The following is a 17,500-nucleotide window of genomic DNA, read 5'->3' as shown; positions in this document are numbered from 1 at the left end:
TTTTGGCAAAGATGAGGGACAGTAATCACTAACCAATCTGAATGTGAACCTACAGTGGCCCACACATGGCATAGCAAATATGGCCTGAATACATTACATCAAATTTGGGCCACATTTGGCAAATATATGGCAAAGTCAACACTGGCTAACCAGAATGTGAGCCTAAACTGGCCCACATATAATGCAGCAAATGTGGCCCAGTTTTCTTAAAAACATATCTAGGCCAGTTTTGGCAAAGGTGAGGGATAGAAATCACTCGCAAATCTGAATATGAACCTAAAGTGGGCCACACATGGCATAGCAAATATGTGCCGAATACATTACACCAAATTTGGGCCACATTTGGCAAAAGTACAGCAAAGTCAGCACTGGCTAACCAGGATGTGAGCCTAAACTGGCCCACATATAATGCAGCAAATGTGGCCCAGTTTTCTTAAAAACATATCTGGGCCAGTTTTGGAGAAGGTGAGGGACAGTAATCACTAACAAATCTGAATGTGAACCTATGGTGGCCCAGACATGGCATAGCAAATATGGGCCGAATACATTACACCAAATTTGGGCCACATTTGGAAAATATATGGCAAAGTCAACACTGGCTAACCAGGGTGTAAACCTAAACTGGCCCACATTAAGTGCTGCAAATGTGGCCCAATTATGTTAAAACATATCTGGGCCAGTTTTGGCAAAGGTGAGGGATAGAAATCACTCGCAAATCTGAATTTGAACCTAAAGTGGCCCAGACATGGCATAGCAAATATGGCCCGAATACATTACACCCAATTTGGGCCACATTTGGAAAATATATGGCAAAGTCAACACTGGCCAACCAGGGCTTGAACCTAAACTGGCCCACATTAAGTGCTGCAAATGTGGCCCAATTATGTTAAAACATATCTGGGCCAGTTTTGGCAAAGGTGAGGGATAGTAATCACTCGCAAATCTGAATATGAACCTAAAGTGGGCAACACATGGCATAGAAAAAAAGGCCCGAATACATTACATCAAATTTGGGCCACATTTGGCAAAAGTACAGCAAAGTCCGCACTGGCTAACCAGGATGTGAGCCTAAACTGGCCCACATTAAGTGCTGCAAATGTGGCCCAATTATGTTAAAACATATCTGGGCCAGTTTTGGTAAAGGTGAGGGATAGAAATCCCTCGCAAATCTGAATATGAACCTAAAGTGGGCCACACATGGCATAGCAAATATGGCCCGAATACATTGCACCAAATTTGGGCCACATTTGGCAAAAGTACAGCAAAGTCAGCACTGGCTAACCAGGATGTGAGCCTAAACTGGCCCACATATAATGCAGCAAATGTGGCCCAGTTTTCTTAAAAAAATATCTGGGCCAGTTTTGGCAAAGGTGAGGGATAGAAATCACTCGCAAATCTGAATATGAACCTAAAGTGGGCCACACATGGCATAGCAAATATGGCCTGAATACATTACACCAAATTTGGGCCACATTTGGCAAAAGTACAGCAATATCAGCACTGGCTAACCAGGATGTGAGCCTAAACTGGCCCACATATAATGCAGCAAATGTGGCCCAGTTTTCTTATAAACATATCTGGGCCAGTTTTGGAGAAGGTGAGGGATAGAAATCACTAACAAATCTGAATGTGAACCTATGGTGGCCCAGACATGGCATAGCAAATATGGCCCGAATACATAACACCAAATTTGGGCCACATTTGGAAAATATATGGCAAAGTCAACACTGGCCAACCAGGGCTTGAACCTAAACTGGCCCACATTAAGTGCTGCAAATGTGGCCCAATTATGTTAAAACATATCTGGGCCAGTTTTGGCAAAGGTGAGGGATAGAAATCACTCGCAAATCTGAATATGAACCTAAAGCGGGCCACACATGGCATAGCAAATATGGCCCGAATACATTACACCAAATTTGGGCAACATTTGGCAAAAGTACAGCAAAGTCAGCACTGGCTAACCAGGATGTGAGCCTAAACTGGCCCACATATAATGCAGCAAATGTGGCCCAGTTTTCTTAAAAACATATCTGGGCCAGTTTTGGAGAAGATGAGGGACAGTAATCACTAACAAATCTGAATGTGAACCTATAGTGGCCCACACATGGCATAGCAAATATGGGCCGAATACATTTCACCAAATTTGGGCCAGATTTGGAAAATATATTGCAAAGTCAACACTGGCTAACCAGGGTGTAAACCTAAACTGGCCCACATTAAGTGCTGCAAATGTGGCCCAATTATGTTAAAACATATCTGGGCCAGTTTTGGCAAAGGTGAGGGACAGTAATTACTGGTGAATCTGAATTTGAACCTAAAGTGGCCCAGACATGGCATAGCAAATATGGCCCGAATACATAACACCAAATTTGGGCCACATTTGGAAAATATATGGCAAAGTCAACACTGGCCAGTGGCTAACCAGGGCTTGAACCTAAACTGGCCCACATTAAGTGCTGCAAATATGGTCCAGTTTTCTTAAAAACATATCCAGGCCAGTTTTGGCAAAGGTGAGGGACAGTAATCCCTCGTGAATCTGAATATGAACCTAAAGTGGCCCATACATGGCATAGCAAATATGGCCTGCACATAATACACCAACTTTGGGCCACATTTGGCAAAAGTACGCCAAAGTCAGCACTGGCTAACCAGAGCGTGAGCCTAAACTGGCCCACATATTATGCAGCAAATGTGGCCCAATTTTATTAAAAAATATCTGGGCCAGTTTTGGCCAATAGGGACAGTAAATCTGATTGTGACCCTAAAGTGGCCCAGACATGGCATAGCCAATATGGCCAGAATACATTACACCAAATTTAGGCCACATTTGGCAAATATATGGCAAAGTCAGCACCGGCTAACCAGGCTGTAAACCTAAACTGGCCCATAAATAGTGCAGCAAATGAGGCCCAATTATGTTAAAACATATCTGGGGCAGTTTTGGCAAAGGTGAGGGACAGTAATCACTGGCAAATCTGAATATGAACCTAAAGTGGGCCAGACATGGCATAGCAAATATGGGCCGAATACATTACACCAAATTTGGGCCACATTTGGTAAATGTACAGCAAAGTCAGCACTGGCTAACCAGGGTGTAAGCCTGTTAATAGTTAATAACATTTACAGCCATGTTTGCCAAATATACAGTACAGTTGACATGTAGCCTGACAAGCCAGACCCACATCAAGATGTTTGGTCTGGAAACTCATCATTGACAGCTCAATCTGAGGGGCGGATAAACGGCTGTCTGTCAAACTCCCTCTGCACGCGATAGGATAGCGCTACACCAACCAGAGCAACCAAGCAGAGCTCGTTGATAGATTAAACATTCGCCGTATCCGATCGGCTAAACTCCGAACACATCATCCCTTCTTAAGAATGACTTCAGTGCTGTTCTTTGTTCTTTTCTCAGAGAAAAGCTTAACTCCAAGTCTTCCAGAGTCGCGGTCAAAGCTGATTCGAAAGACCGCCGTTCGCCAGCTTCTGTGTTTACTAGAAGCACGCAAGCGCAACTCTGGCGTCATTATTTTAAGCCCCGACCACCAACTCTATACACGATGTGATTGGCCTGACCAGAGTTTGGCGTTTACAGCTCAGAAGGGTATTGAGAGTTGCTAGATGACACTCGCGGCAGATTAGATTTGCTGCCGCTAGGGTGTGTCTAGATTTCTAGGCTAGCTGACATGGAAAATATGCCATAAATATAATTACAGTTAATTTAGATGTATAGCTAAAAATGCCCACATTTGAAAATATGGCATAATACTTTGTAACGAAATTGGGCTATATTTGATAGGATGCAACTCTTAATTGTACACTTTAATCTGGACAAAAAGACTATATCAGTTGTGGATTGGCCTGCCTTGTGATAAAAAAAGTACATAACTTTAATTGTGTGTGTGTGTCTGTGTGTGTGTGTGTGTGTGTGTGTGTGTGTGTGTGTGTGTGTGTGTGTGTGAGGTGTGTGTGTGTGGGCATGTTTTTGTTAAATATCAGGACACTGATTAAATGTGTATTATGACATGGGTATGACACATGTGGGAGAGGGTGAAATATGAGGACATTACTCATGACCCCATTTTTCAAAATGCTTATAAATCATACAGGATGAGTTTTTTTGTTGTTGAGAAAATAAAAATGCAGAATGTTTCCTGTGATGGGTAGGTTTAGGGGCAATGTGTGTGTGTGTGTGTGTGTGTGTGTGTGTGTGTGTGTACTTGTTTATATTATATTGTAGGGACCAAACAATGTCATATAAACCTGAGATCACCAGCCAGCGGTCCCCACAATGTAAACAGATTCATAAACATACTATGTTTTTTGAAAATTTAAAACTGCAGCATGTTTCCTTTGATTAGGGGTAGGGGCAGTGTAGGGGGATATAATGTACAGTGTAAAATCCATTACGCTTATGGAAAGTCCCCACAATTCACACAAAAAACAATGTGTGTGTGTGTGTGTGGTCTAGGTAAACCCTATGTTATGGGGACACAGAAATGGCAATATTTGAAATCCTTGTCCATGTGGGGATGTTTTTGGTCTCTATGAAGAAAACTAAATAAAAAATTATGCTTTTTGAAATTTTTAAAAAAAGTTTAGATTTCTCTGTGAAGGGTAGAAGTTTTAGGGGTAGGTTTAGTGTAGGGTGATACAATATACAGTTTTTACAGTATAAAAATCATGTTTGTGTGTATACTGTGTACACACAGACAGCTACAGTAGGTTGAAAATATGTGTGTGTGTGTGTGTGTGTGTCTGATTAAGAATTGTTTGCAACAGGTCAAATTTGTGAACTGTTTTTAATGGTCCTGACTTGAATATTTGGCTGAGATACATTTTGAGTTGCTGTATGTGAAAATCTTTGTCATGATTTTAAGTAGGACATATTCCTGGGTCAACATATGTATATATTTATCCTGGAACACAATTCCTGTCATGAAACATAGTCCTAACCCCCTAACCCTAACCTAACCCAGAGGGAAATGATAGGTAAATAACTAGCACCAAACCCTGCATTTAAACATAAACTTGACATAAACTTTAAGCTTGTCACTGAAATATGATTTGTTGATTGGAATGCAGGATTAACAATGTTATAAATATCCAAAAACAGTCTTGTTGAAATCACCTTCACCTGTAAATGTATGGAACTAAGGCAGTGTCATCTTATAAACCGCTTCAAGTGACCCTGATATTCTAAATTATTCTAAATAAAATACTCAATTTGTCTTTCATGTTTGCTAAATATTGACTTAAATATTGAATATTATCTGTATCATATATGTCCTGTCCTATAACCTGTCAGTATATTAATTGAGATATGCATTTAAGAGTAGGCTAAATGAATGACAAATCAGCAAAACCTGCTATGAGAACATTTTATTGTTATTTTGAAGCCAACTTTTTTCAACCCTTTTTTTTGTTGTTATGCTTTCATTACAAAAAACATTTTTTATCCCTTGCTAGAATATATATATATATATATATATATATATATATATATATATATATATATATATATATATATATATATATATATATATATATATATATATATAAAATCAACTGGTTCGAGTTCCTATTTCCGGCCCTTTAAATTTAAAAAATAGCCGCGGAAAAGGCGCCCAAAAGACGGAGCTGCAGAGGAGGATTATTGTTTGGAGATTTGACGGTGGAAAACGGCAAAGAAAGTTAAGGTAAGATTTAATAAAAAAAATATTGCTTCGTTTTGGGGATTGCTTCGTTATATTCAGTTGGAGTAACTTACTGCATGTTATGTGATATTAAAACGTTAGCTAATGAAAGCTACAATTGTTAGCTATCAAACATTAGTTAATTTGTCAATTCAAAACTTTTGCCATTGCCTGAAGGATTTTGTAAGTGACATAACGTTAGCAATTCAAGTTGATTATCGTTAGTTCACCTCTCTTTCATACATTTGTCACGTGATTTTGATAATTACTAACTGCTAAATAAATGGTGATAAAATATTAATATCTGTCTGTTTCATAGTTAGTCTATGCGGCTCTCACGTGACAAAAGTATGAACAAGGCCTAACGTTACCAGAATAACCTAAATGAATCATCTGTTTCTCATAATTTGTTATTTTGCCTGCAATATGTATAGTTTTTATTATCATTATTTTATTATTTATTTTAAATATGAAGTTGTTATCAAAGTTTGCGCTACTTGACGTGATTGCTAAATGATTTAAAGATCCAAGTCAGTAAAATGATCTGATCTTCCCATCACTAACGTTACAAAGAAGTCCTTCGAACTGAAAATCACATTGTCTTCTGCTGAAAAAAAGCATAGACCAGGATGATTTCACTTTCACTCACTGTATACCAACCTGCAGTCAGTTCTGTATGGTCAACGTATTTTCCCAATTATAATGTTATAATTATAATGTATAATTTGAAATTCATCTATGTATAAATTTGACATTAAACTGCACTAACTAGTTGTATTACTTGTATTACAGAAACAACAGGATCACAGAGCAAGCGAGTAAGCTGTAGAATCCCACTTCAACAGATGGCTTCAAATTGCAAGTGAGACAGAGAAAGAAGAGAAAAGGAGTAACGAAAATGGACACGCAAGTAATTTACACGGTCTATTTTACTAATTGTTTGTAATCATTTGGAGTAAATCCGGGACTACACTTCACTTCACCTGTTAGGTCTATCTCATCTATTTCATCTTTGTTAATAAAAAATTGAAGAAATATGCAATAAAAAACAGTAATAGAAACTGTATATATATATATATATATATATATATATATATATATATATATATATATATATATATATATATATATATATATATATTAGGGATGCAACAATACAGTTAGTCCATGGTTCAATACATAACCTTACTTTGGTTTTTAACCACGGTTTTCCGGTTCGGTTCGGGTTTTTTTTTTTGCTCTTCTATTCTTAGGTGACAGGAACAGAAAAAGGTAATAAAGGAGAGTAAAGGAGAAAATGGTTTTTATTGCAATACTCTTCCTTTATTTTACTTAAAAGACTTGAAAACCCTTACTTAAACTTAAAACTTTACATAAAAAAATGTATACACATTCCCAGTGTATTGTATTAAATAAAATAAATATATATAAAGATTTACAGTGGCAGCTCAGAGATGTACAGTAGCATTTAAGTATGAAATTGAATGAATAAATGTAGAGTATAAACGTAAATGCGGGTAAACACCCTTAACTTTAGTGCATATGATTCATTGGATATTTGCTCAAATCAGCGCATAGACTCAGGCAAACCATTAAAAAAAGAGCAGAATAAATAAAGAGGAATATTCAAGGGGGTAATCTAGCGCTCGGAAAGCGTTCCACCCATAGGGTGTTTAAATATTTTCTCCTGTTGCTTTTGGCTCACTATGAGCTTCTCCCCATTCTTCTCCCTTGACTTGATCAGACCATTGCTAACCAAGCCATCACCTGCTGTTAGCATCCCATTGACTCCCATTCATTTTTGCGTCTTTGACAGTGAATAACTTTACATCAGAGGCGTTTAAAGACTCAATTTGTCCATTGTTTATTTCTAAAGAAACTCGACAATGCATAAAAGGCTCCATTACCTTGTATCTTACACTATCGCCCCGCAGAAGCTGTTTTTGTAAAAATAGGCTAACTATTGCGTCATAACCAACGCGACTCTGTCGCACAGTTGAGAAATTACCGTATAGACCTGAGGAGACGCTCGCAGGCAATCTTTACTGTCTATGAGGCAGTCGGGGGGACGTGGAGACATAAAGTCTGATAAAGTCAAGGGAGAAGAATGGGGAGAAGCCCATAGAGAACCAAAAGCAATGGGAGAAAATATTTAAACAACGTGATTCAGCTTTCACTTTCCACAACTACTAGAAGACCTACAGCTGTCAGACAGGAGGCTCACGTCACATCTACGTCCTCAAGCTCCGTCTGAGTCTGCGCAGTTCGCTCAGCCATCAGGAAGTGAGTGCCTCTGATTGGCCTCATTTTTCCGCCGTTGAAGTCAATGGGATAGCTCTGTCCATTTCTTTTACTGTCTATGGGAATATTTCAAACGGGGGGAAATGGAAATAAATAATTAAATGCAAAACCGAAAAAAAACAAAATTCACCAGCGCATATTGAACCATGAATGCGTACCTAACGGTTCAATATTATATTGAGTATTGTGGCATCCCTAATATATATATATATATATATATATATATATATATATATATATATATATATACAGCTCTGGAAAAAATTAAGAGACCACTGCAAAAAAACTAGTCCTCAGAGTTGGGGAACATTGTCAGAGCAGAAGGAAGCATGTTTTCTTCTACACTCTAAACACGCTGGGATAATAACAACCCAAGTTGGGTTGAAAATGGACAAACCCAGAAATTGGGTTGTTTGAACCCAGTGAATGGACCTTTTCAAACAACTCAATGTGTGGGTTTGTCCATTTTCAACCCAACTTGGGTTGTTATTAACCCAGCATTTTTTAGACTGTAGGACAACCTTGTACGTGGTTTAATTCATGCGTCCTTCACAAAGACAAGTCTGCCCAATTCAAGCATTGCTGAAGCACTCCCAGATCATCACCGATCCTCCACCAAGTTTCACAGTGGGTGTGAGACACTGTGGCTTGTAGGCCTCTCCAGGTCTCCGTCTAACCATCAGAAGACCATGTGTTGGACAAAGCTGAAAATTGGACTCATCAGAGAAGATGACCATACTCCAGTCCTCTACAGTCCAATCCTTATGGTCTCTTGCAAACCTCAGCCTGGCTCTTCTTTGCTTCTCATTGATGAAGGGCTTTTTTCTAGCTTTCCACAACTTCAGCCCTGTCTACTGGGAGCCTGTTTCGAACTGTCCTCGCCGTGAACTTCACCCCAGCTGCCTTTTGCCATTCTTTTTGTAGGTCACCTGAGGTCATCCTATGGTTGTTGAGTGACATTCGAATGAGTTGGTGGTCATTCCAGTCAGTGTAGAGTTATTTTCGCCCTCTGCCAGTCTGTAACTTTGTTGTCCCCAATGTCTGCTGCTTGACCTTGTTCTTATGAACCGCCGTCTTTAAAATTTTAAGGATGGAAGCAACCCGACGCTCACTGTATCCCTATGCCAGTAAAGCCAGAATATACTTGTAGGCTTCCATACTTGTAGAGATGCTGATTTAAGAAAAAAATTGCAGTGGTCTCTTCATTTTTTTTCTCTCCCAGAGCTGTATAGATATTGTAGTGTTTTACTTATCTAAACTTTTTAGGGAAGAAAAACAAATAATCAAATAAAATAAAAATCAATGTTTAGTCTTTAGTGTGTTTGTTACAAATGAATTGATCATTATTAAAGCTACAAATGTAGTTCAGTTAAGAACAGTGAGTGATTACCTTTTTTCTTTTATTGTTTCATTAACATAAATATAAAGACATCATTTCCCCAACTGCTCCCCAAATGTTCACTTAAATCTGCATTAAGTTAGCCTGACAAGCCAGAGCCACATCAGGAAGTTAGCTCTGGGAACTCACCATTGACAGGGCTCAATCCGAGGGGCGGGATAAACGGTTGTCTTTCAAACTACCTCTGCACGCGATAGGATAGCGCTACAACCAACCTGCTCGGAACCTTCTCTGTCGTCATTATGTTAAGCCCCGCCCACTGGCTCTACACACAATGTGTTTGGCCTGACCAGAGTTTGGTTTTTACAGCTCAGAAGTGTATTTAGAGTAGGGATGCACGATATTATCGGCACGACATTGGAATCGGCCGATAAACGCTTAAAATATAAAAATCGGCATCGGTCGATATGAAAACATTATGCCGATATGCCTTGCCGATATGATAACGTGTTGATATGCGCCTGCAATAACTCACGTGTGCAAGGAGTGCTACAGATAAGACCATGTTAGCACTGCAGTCATTCTTCAAGTGAAAACAAGAAAATGCATTGCATGTACAGTGATTTATATTGACTGTTTTTAAATGCTGCCTTGAATTTCTGAATGCACGTACAGAAGGACGTGACCGTCAGCAGCAGATTTGCCACGTTTTCACAACAAAACGTACCCAAAACAAGCCCAATCGCGTCTCCCCACTCTCTAGCGCGTGCGGCAGCCTCCACAGCATCAGAAGCTCCTCCAGGTCCTAGTGCCCTCCCGCTAGACCGCTATATATTTATACATGTAGTGGGTGCGCTGTTGTTACACTAATACAATGAAAAGTAGAATACACAAATAAATTGAAGTTACTTCTTGTTCAGAATAAACAAATCAGTAATGATGTCATAAATCACAAGCATGACACTTGTAAATTAAATACTTTTATATACAGTGTATTAATCTGTAATAAAATTTTATGAAATGGATGATAAAAAATAATCCAAGGAGCTCTACAATAATTGTAGAATTAAAAGACAGCATCAATGGATGTCATGCCACCCCCACTTCATGTGCACAAACGTTAAATCCAAAAATACAATATTAAGGTTACAGCTGCATCTGGGGTGAAAAATTACTGACTTTATTATTGTTATTTTCAGAGCTTTTAATATACTCTTATCATAAAAAGAACTTTATTAAAATGTATTTATCTTCAACAAGAATCCTTTTAGTAAGGATACCTCAGAAATCTGAAACCAGAATGAAAAAAAATAGTTTTTGCTCAAAATGGTGTTGTTTCCAAACAAAGGGAAAAAATAAACATATATCGGCATCGGCCAAAATGAGCTGAAAAATATCGGCATATCGGATATCGGCAAAAATCCAATATCGTGCATCCCTAATTTAGAGTTGCTAGACTAAACTCATGGCAAATTAGATTTTCTGCCGCTAGGGTGCGTCTAGATTTGTAAAATAGCATTATGTAACATTTGCAGTGAGATATCCCAAAATCACTAGGCCAATACTACATATTTTGTTCAGTTGAGAACCTTCAATATCCCAAATGTTTCCAACTATTTGTAAATCGTGAGAAAATTGCTATTTTAACCAAGGAACCGGGACGTGTGAGGGCGTCGATGCCTAACGATGTCATCATATCTCTTAACCCTCGGTTTCTGGTTTTATTCTGCTGATGCGCTTTACTCCGACTGTAGTGTTAACAAGTGTCACAGCAGCCGCTGAGTGAACGCACAGAGTAACGTCATAACATAATTTAAAACTCACTCAAATGTGTTATATGATAAACAGAGCTGCGTTACCTCATACTCATTACCAGAAAAGCAGAAATAGTGCCGGCGACTACGGCATAATCAAAGTTTTTCGCGCTGCTCGTGAGGCTTGTGTTGTTCATCTCATTAACAATCACTCCAGCAGCCTTGCTCAGCTCCACAACACTCGCTCCTGCTCTGCTTCACACTGCAGTAACGTTAATAGGGATGTAATGAAAAATTGTTATATCGCATTAATAAAATGTGACTATATGTATCGTTGATGGAAACGATATGCTTTGCAATATAGTTGTTTTATCCAAGGCTCAACTTGCTGTAGTAAGCCTATTTATAAGGTATAATTTACCCAGACACAAATTTACAAATGTACCTCAAATGTAAATTCTGTCATAATTCTCACCATAATGTCGTTTTTCGTTTAACTTCCAAACACAAATGAAGATATTCTTTATGAAACCCATTTTAAAGTCCATTACTCTCAAACTTAAACGATGCAAAAAATAAAGTAATCAAGTGGTCTAATCCAAATCTTCTGAAATCTTCAAGTCTTCTGAATAGACACAATGGCTTTATGTGGTGAAAATATTTAAAGCTACACTGTGTGATAATTTCCCCCATCTAGTGGTGAAAAGGAATTTGACCAACCAGTGATTATTAGTTTCTGTTCCTCTCAATTCCGATTTTGTTTTAACTCCTACAGTGGCCAATTTAGTCCAAGATTAACATGGCATCCAGTTCAACCTCGTCCATGAGTGCCATCAAGTGTTAAAACGCGAAAGGCGAAGCTTGAATTTACGGGTATGTCCCTCTTTGGCTAATGTACTTTCAAGATGGAGGGGCAACATGGCGACCGGCATTCAAATCTCACCCGTATGTATTTTCAATGGTATATTATAAACTTACAAAAATACTTTATTACTTGAAAGAAGTGCATTACATCACATTACATACATTAATGAGCACATATTTTTGAAAGAACTAAGTGTTTTTAGCTAAAAATAAACTAAAAAAGTTACACAGTGTAGCTTTAACACAGTGAACATTCTGTAGTAAACACAGACGTTCAAATGATTGCGTGACGTGCGAAAACAACATGAAAGTGAGGTAAAATTCTTGGATGAGCTAAACATTTACAGTTTGAGAGCGGCCATTTTGACACACTTTCTTGCGATTAGAACTGTGATTGATTGCATTGATCATCTGAAATGCATGCACTGCTGGAATGACCCTCTTCAAAGTGAGAGCGCTAACATTATTTAAAGTGGCACTCCTCCAAAGTCAAAGTGCAAACACCATTTAAAGCGGCAATCCTTAGTGAAAGCGCAAACATAATTTAAATCACCAGATCACATTTAGTTTTAGTAGTATGATTATTCAAAGCAGTTTAGATGGTTCATTCTTATACTGCATTAATAGCAGGAACAGCAGGACATAGCGAGCATGAGCAATGCTGCCTGCATTTAAAGTGCGAGTAATTCGTGAGGGATTTTTGTTTTTAATTTACTTTGAGTTTCAGTGACACTATTACATTAATAATCTCATTACATAGAATCATACAATGACAAAACATAATGTTAAATATAATTAATAATAATGCAATGGGGGAATATTTGTGGGTCCTGATAATAATACACAAATAATAATATAATAACAATAAAAAAGTACAAAATAAAAATAAAAACTTTATATCGGGATACATATCGTATCGGGATACATATCGTGTCGGGAGTTCAGTATCGAGATACATATTTAATCGTGACACGAGTGTATCGTTAAACCCCTAAACGTTAATAATCACTTCCATGAACATGATTTCCGAGTCCTATCCCGATTTTTTTCCTACCGGCTGTGAGGTGAAGACCACATGTCCCAAGATCTTTCCCAAAACTGACCTGATTGTCGCTTGTGCAGATTAATATTAAGATCTGTTTGATCTTTCTGAATTGTAGAAATTAACCAAATGATACAAGGATCAGCAGTTGTTTCTGCACTGAAAGTAAATCCAGACACGATTAAAATCAACGTTTGGGAAGCCAAATTTTCAGTATTTTTTGCACAAAATAATAAATCATGTCAATAAAACCCTAATTTTAGTGTTTAGGATGTTATAATCTATATACATAAAAGTGACATACACATTTTTATATAAATATGGCAGCGATAAGGTACAGTAATGGTTTTATTTGGTGTATTCTTTGCTAACAATCTTTCATTCTTATCCCGAGGTTACCATTGTCAGCTGGATCTGCTCCAAATCCAGATCAGGTGGTGGACCTGCACCTAGACATCAACACAGCCCTAAATGTCAACAGATAACATGTCAACTAGACAACTCCTAGAGACGGATCCCCTGTGAGGAACTTGCTAACACAGATCAACACAATCAACACAGATCCTCTGTCCTCTGCACAGACCCCTAAGGCCAGCTTCAACTCCATGTCGGCATGTTGTATCCTGATCTTCAAGCTGGTGGATCTAGATGAAATATTCTGAATTATTGCAATCCATAGTCTGACTTGTAATGCAGCCTGAATCATATTCACACCATGTTCGTTGGCCAGAGACAACTGGTCCCCCAACTCAGCCTGGTTTCTACCAAGGGTTTTTTCTTCTCCATTTCTGTCACCTGATGGATTTTGGGTTCCTTGCCACTGTCGCCTTAGGCTTGCTTAGTTTGGGACGCTTAATATTCTACAATAGGGGTGGGCTATATACTGGTAGATATGATTAACTGGTAGAAATGTATCAACTGCTACTGATTTTGGACCATCATCTCTATCGTAGTTACGTTGCTGTTCTGCTTGTGTGGTAATGAAATCTTATCATCTGCCTGCATTTTTAAGCATTATGGTTAAAAAATAAGGGATTTTAAACTGCTAAAGTGCAGTAAGCAGTGAAAGACACCTCGTTTGACGACATGTGCACGCTGTCAGAGAGACTGTTTCTAAGCACAATTTTTTTGTATCATTGGCAGCAAGAATTACAAAATGTCTATGGTATTTCTAATGTCTATATAATATTGATTTAATTGCACTGATGCTATTGGAGGAGAACTGAACTGCGCTGGATCATGTTTTCTGCAAAGCTGCTTTATAGCAAATTGAACTGATTTCATAATTGATGAACCTTACACAGTTATTGAACAGAACTGAATCAACACTGACCTGACTTCAGCTGTGACACTATTTTCTTTTAGGGCTGCTTTACTGCAGAATTTAACTCTGTTTGAATAATTAAATAATTATTTTCATGTTTATTCCTGTAAATCTGTTTTGAAACTTTATAAAGCATTAACAAAGAAAGGTAACTTGAATTGTGCAATGGCCTGATTGTGGACCAGATTTGGCAAACAGCATGTGGGCCACATGAGGATTGTGTAAAAGACCAACTGTGGCCCACATTAGGGTCAGTTCTGGTTTATATCGGCCAAAGCAAGGTATTAGATCTGGGCCTGACCTGGGCCAGAATTAAATTTAACTGTGAGCCATATGTGGGCCATTTCTGCTTCATGTGTTTTGTTCATGGCTGACATGTGGCATTGCTATTGCTTGATTGTGGCCCAAATCTGGGAAACAAAAGTGGACCACTCAAGTGCCATCATTTCACACGGTATGTGGGCCAGAGCAAGGTATTAGATATGGCCCAGACCTGGGCCAGAATTAAATTTAACTGTTAGCCAGATGTGGGCCATTTCTGCTTCATGTGTTTTGTTCATGGTTGACATGTGGCATTGCTATGGCTTGATTGTGGCCCAAATCTGGCAAACAAGAGCGGACCGCCCAAGTGCTATTATTCCATGTGGTATGTGGGCCAGAGCAAGGTATTAGATCTGGGCCGGATCTAATACCTACACATGAAGCAGAACTGGCCCACATCTGGGCAACAGTTGTGGGCCAGTTCTGCTTCATGCGTTTTGTTCATAGCTGATATGTGGCATTGCTATGGCTTGATTGTGGCCCAAATCTGGCAAACAGGAGCGAACCGCCCAAGTGCCATCATTTCACACAGTATGTGGGCCAAAGCAAGATATTACATCTGGGCCGGATCTGGGCCAGAATTCAAATAAACTGTTGCCCAGATGTGGGCCATTTCTGCTTCATGCGTTTAGTTTATAGCTGACATGTGGCATTGCTATGGCTTGATTGTGGCCCAAATCTGGAAAACAGGAGCCAGATGAAATGCGGCCAGATGAAAGTGTTAAGTGTGGGCCGGATCTGGGCCAGAGCAATTTTGCCGTTTTGTTCATGGCTGACATGCGGCGTTGCTATGGCTTGATTGTGGCCTAAATCTGACAAACGGGAGTGGACCGCCCAAGTGCCATCATTCCACGCGGGTAGTGGGCCAGATGAAAGTGTCAAGTATGGGCCGGATCTGGGCCAGAGCAATTTTGCTATCTGGGCCAGATGTGGGCCAGTTCTGCTTCATGCGTTTTGTTCATGGCTGACATGCGGCGTTGCTATGGCTTGATTGCGGCCTAAATCTGGCAAACGGGAGCGGACCGCCCAAGTGCCATCATTCCACGCGGGTAGTGGGCCAGATGAAAGTGTCAAGTGTGGGCAGGATCTGGGCCAGAGCAATTTTGCTATCTGGGCCAGATGTGGGCCAGTTCTGCTTCATGCGTTTTGTTCATGGCTGACATGCGGCGTTGCTATGGCTTGATTGCGGCCTAAATCTGACAAACGGGAGCGGACCGCCCAAGTGCCATCATTCCACGCGGGTAGTGGGCCAGATGAAAGTGTCAAGTATGGGCCGGATCTGGGCCAGAGCAATTTTGCTATCTGGGCCAGATGTGGGCCAGTTCTGCTTCATGCGTTTTGTTCATGGCTGACATGCGGCGTTGCTATGGCTTGATTGCGGCCTAAATCTGACAAACGGGAGCGGACCGCCCAAGTGCCATCATTCCACGCGGGTAGTGGGCCAGATGAAAGTGTCAAGTGTGGGCCGGATCTGGGCCAGAGCAATTTTGCTATCTGGGGTAAAAGGCCAAGTGGCCACCTGGAGAATGCGGGCATCGATCCCGCTACCTCTCGCATGCTAAGCGAGCGCTCTACCATTTGAGCTAATTCCCCTTGGCATCAGAGAGAAGGTGTCCATTGCCCTCAAAGACACCGGCGAGGACAGAGCCCTAGCATGTGTGCAGGTGCTGCATCAGACTTTTCGATCTTTAGCAGTGTTTGCAGCCAGGCAGCAGCTGTACCGTATAACGAGTTGGCTCGTTGGTCTAGGGGTATGATTCTCGCTTTGGGTGCGAGAGGTCCCGGGTTCAAATCCCGGACGAGCCCGTGCTTCTGCATTTAATCGCTTTGGTCTCATTAGGGTCACGGGCAAGCAGGAATATTTCTGGGAAACTGGTGATCGAAGCTTTTCAATGGGAGGCCGGTTAGCTCAGTTGGTTAGAGCGTGGTGCTAATAACGCCAAGGTCGCGGGTTCGATCCCCGTACGGGCCACTCTTTTGCTCTCTGGTACCTTCAGCTTTTGCGCTTTTCACAAGTGATGGCCGGTCTCACAGAAATCCCTGCTGGCACGCCTGCTGCCAGACCCGGCCGAAATAGCTCAGTTGGGAGAGCGTTAGACTGAAGATCTAAAGGTCCCTGGTTCGATCCCGGGTTTCGGCAGAGGAACAGTGACTGTGTGCTTTTGGTCGAGGGGCTGCAGTGTCCAAACGCCACCTGCTTTCTACTTGGATCCACCTAGCCTCATCACTATCTGCCTCTCAGATGGCCACAAGTCAGGACATGGCGTTTCCATGGTGTAATGGTTGGCACTCTGGTCTTTGAATCCAGTGATCCGAGTTCAAATCTCGGTGGAACCTTAGCAACATTTTTGTGGCTGGGTGGGGGCAAACTGAAGCGTCTCGCCACTGCTGTCGTACCTGTGAAATTGGCTGTCTGGAACCGATTCGGAATTGGCAAAACATGGGCTCAAAAAGCAAAGCCTTCGCTGGCTCGTTGGTGTTGCGCTTCTAGGCTGATTGACTTAACTCTATGCTGCTCTGTGAGAAAAGCCAGCCAACGCCAAGGTTCCATGGTGTAATGGTTAGCACTCTGGACTCTGAATCCAGCGATCAGAGTTCAAATCTCGGTGGGACCTGCTTTTGCCAGGAATGTGCGCAGGAGCCCATCCAAGAAAAAAACTTTTACACAGCAGTCATCCTCAAAAGCACGTCTCGGGAGTTCCCCTTGAAGTAAAAGGCCAAGTGGCCACCTGGAGAATGCGGGCATCGATCCCGCTACCTCTCGCATGCTAAGCGAGTGCTCTACCATTTGAGCTAATTCCCCTTGGCATCAGAGAGAAGGTCTCCATTGCCCTCAAAGACACCGGCGAGGACAGAGCCCTA

General features: G+C 40.5%; 5 non-coding genes across 5 annotated transcripts; 4 read left to right on the top strand and 1 right to left on the bottom strand.

The window, feature by feature from the left end:
• Nucleotides 1-16,158: 16,158 nt before the first annotated feature.
• On the bottom strand, nucleotides 16,159-16,231 carry trnaa-agc (transfer RNA alanine (anticodon AGC)). Its single transcript has one exon. It is a non-coding gene; the product is annotated as a tRNA-Ala (tRNA).
• A 141-nt stretch (nucleotides 16,232-16,372) lies between these two features.
• Nucleotides 16,373-16,444, top strand: trnap-ugg (transfer RNA proline (anticodon UGG)). The gene has a single exon. It is a non-coding gene; the product is annotated as a tRNA-Pro (tRNA).
• Nucleotides 16,445-16,536: 92 nt separating this feature from the next.
• trnai-aau (transfer RNA isoleucine (anticodon AAU)) lies at nucleotides 16,537-16,610 on the top strand. The gene has a single exon. It is a non-coding gene; the product is annotated as a tRNA-Ile (tRNA).
• A 95-nt stretch (nucleotides 16,611-16,705) lies between these two features.
• trnaf-gaa (transfer RNA phenylalanine (anticodon GAA)) lies at nucleotides 16,706-16,778 on the top strand. The gene has a single exon. It is a non-coding gene; the product is annotated as a tRNA-Phe (tRNA).
• Nucleotides 16,779-17,181: 403 nt separating this feature from the next.
• Nucleotides 17,182-17,253, top strand: trnaq-cug (transfer RNA glutamine (anticodon CUG)). Its single transcript has one exon. It is a non-coding gene; the product is annotated as a tRNA-Gln (tRNA).
• The last annotated feature ends 247 nt before the right edge of the window (nucleotides 17,254-17,500 follow it).

The sequence above is a fragment of the Pseudorasbora parva genome, chromosome 20 (genome assembly GCF_024679245.1).
Source record: "Pseudorasbora parva isolate DD20220531a chromosome 20, ASM2467924v1, whole genome shotgun sequence".
In the NCBI taxonomy this organism is placed as follows: domain Eukaryota; kingdom Metazoa; phylum Chordata; class Actinopteri; order Cypriniformes; family Gobionidae; genus Pseudorasbora; species Pseudorasbora parva.
Note: the sequence above shows the minus strand (reverse complement) of the source record. Positions and strands in the feature narration are given on the sequence as shown.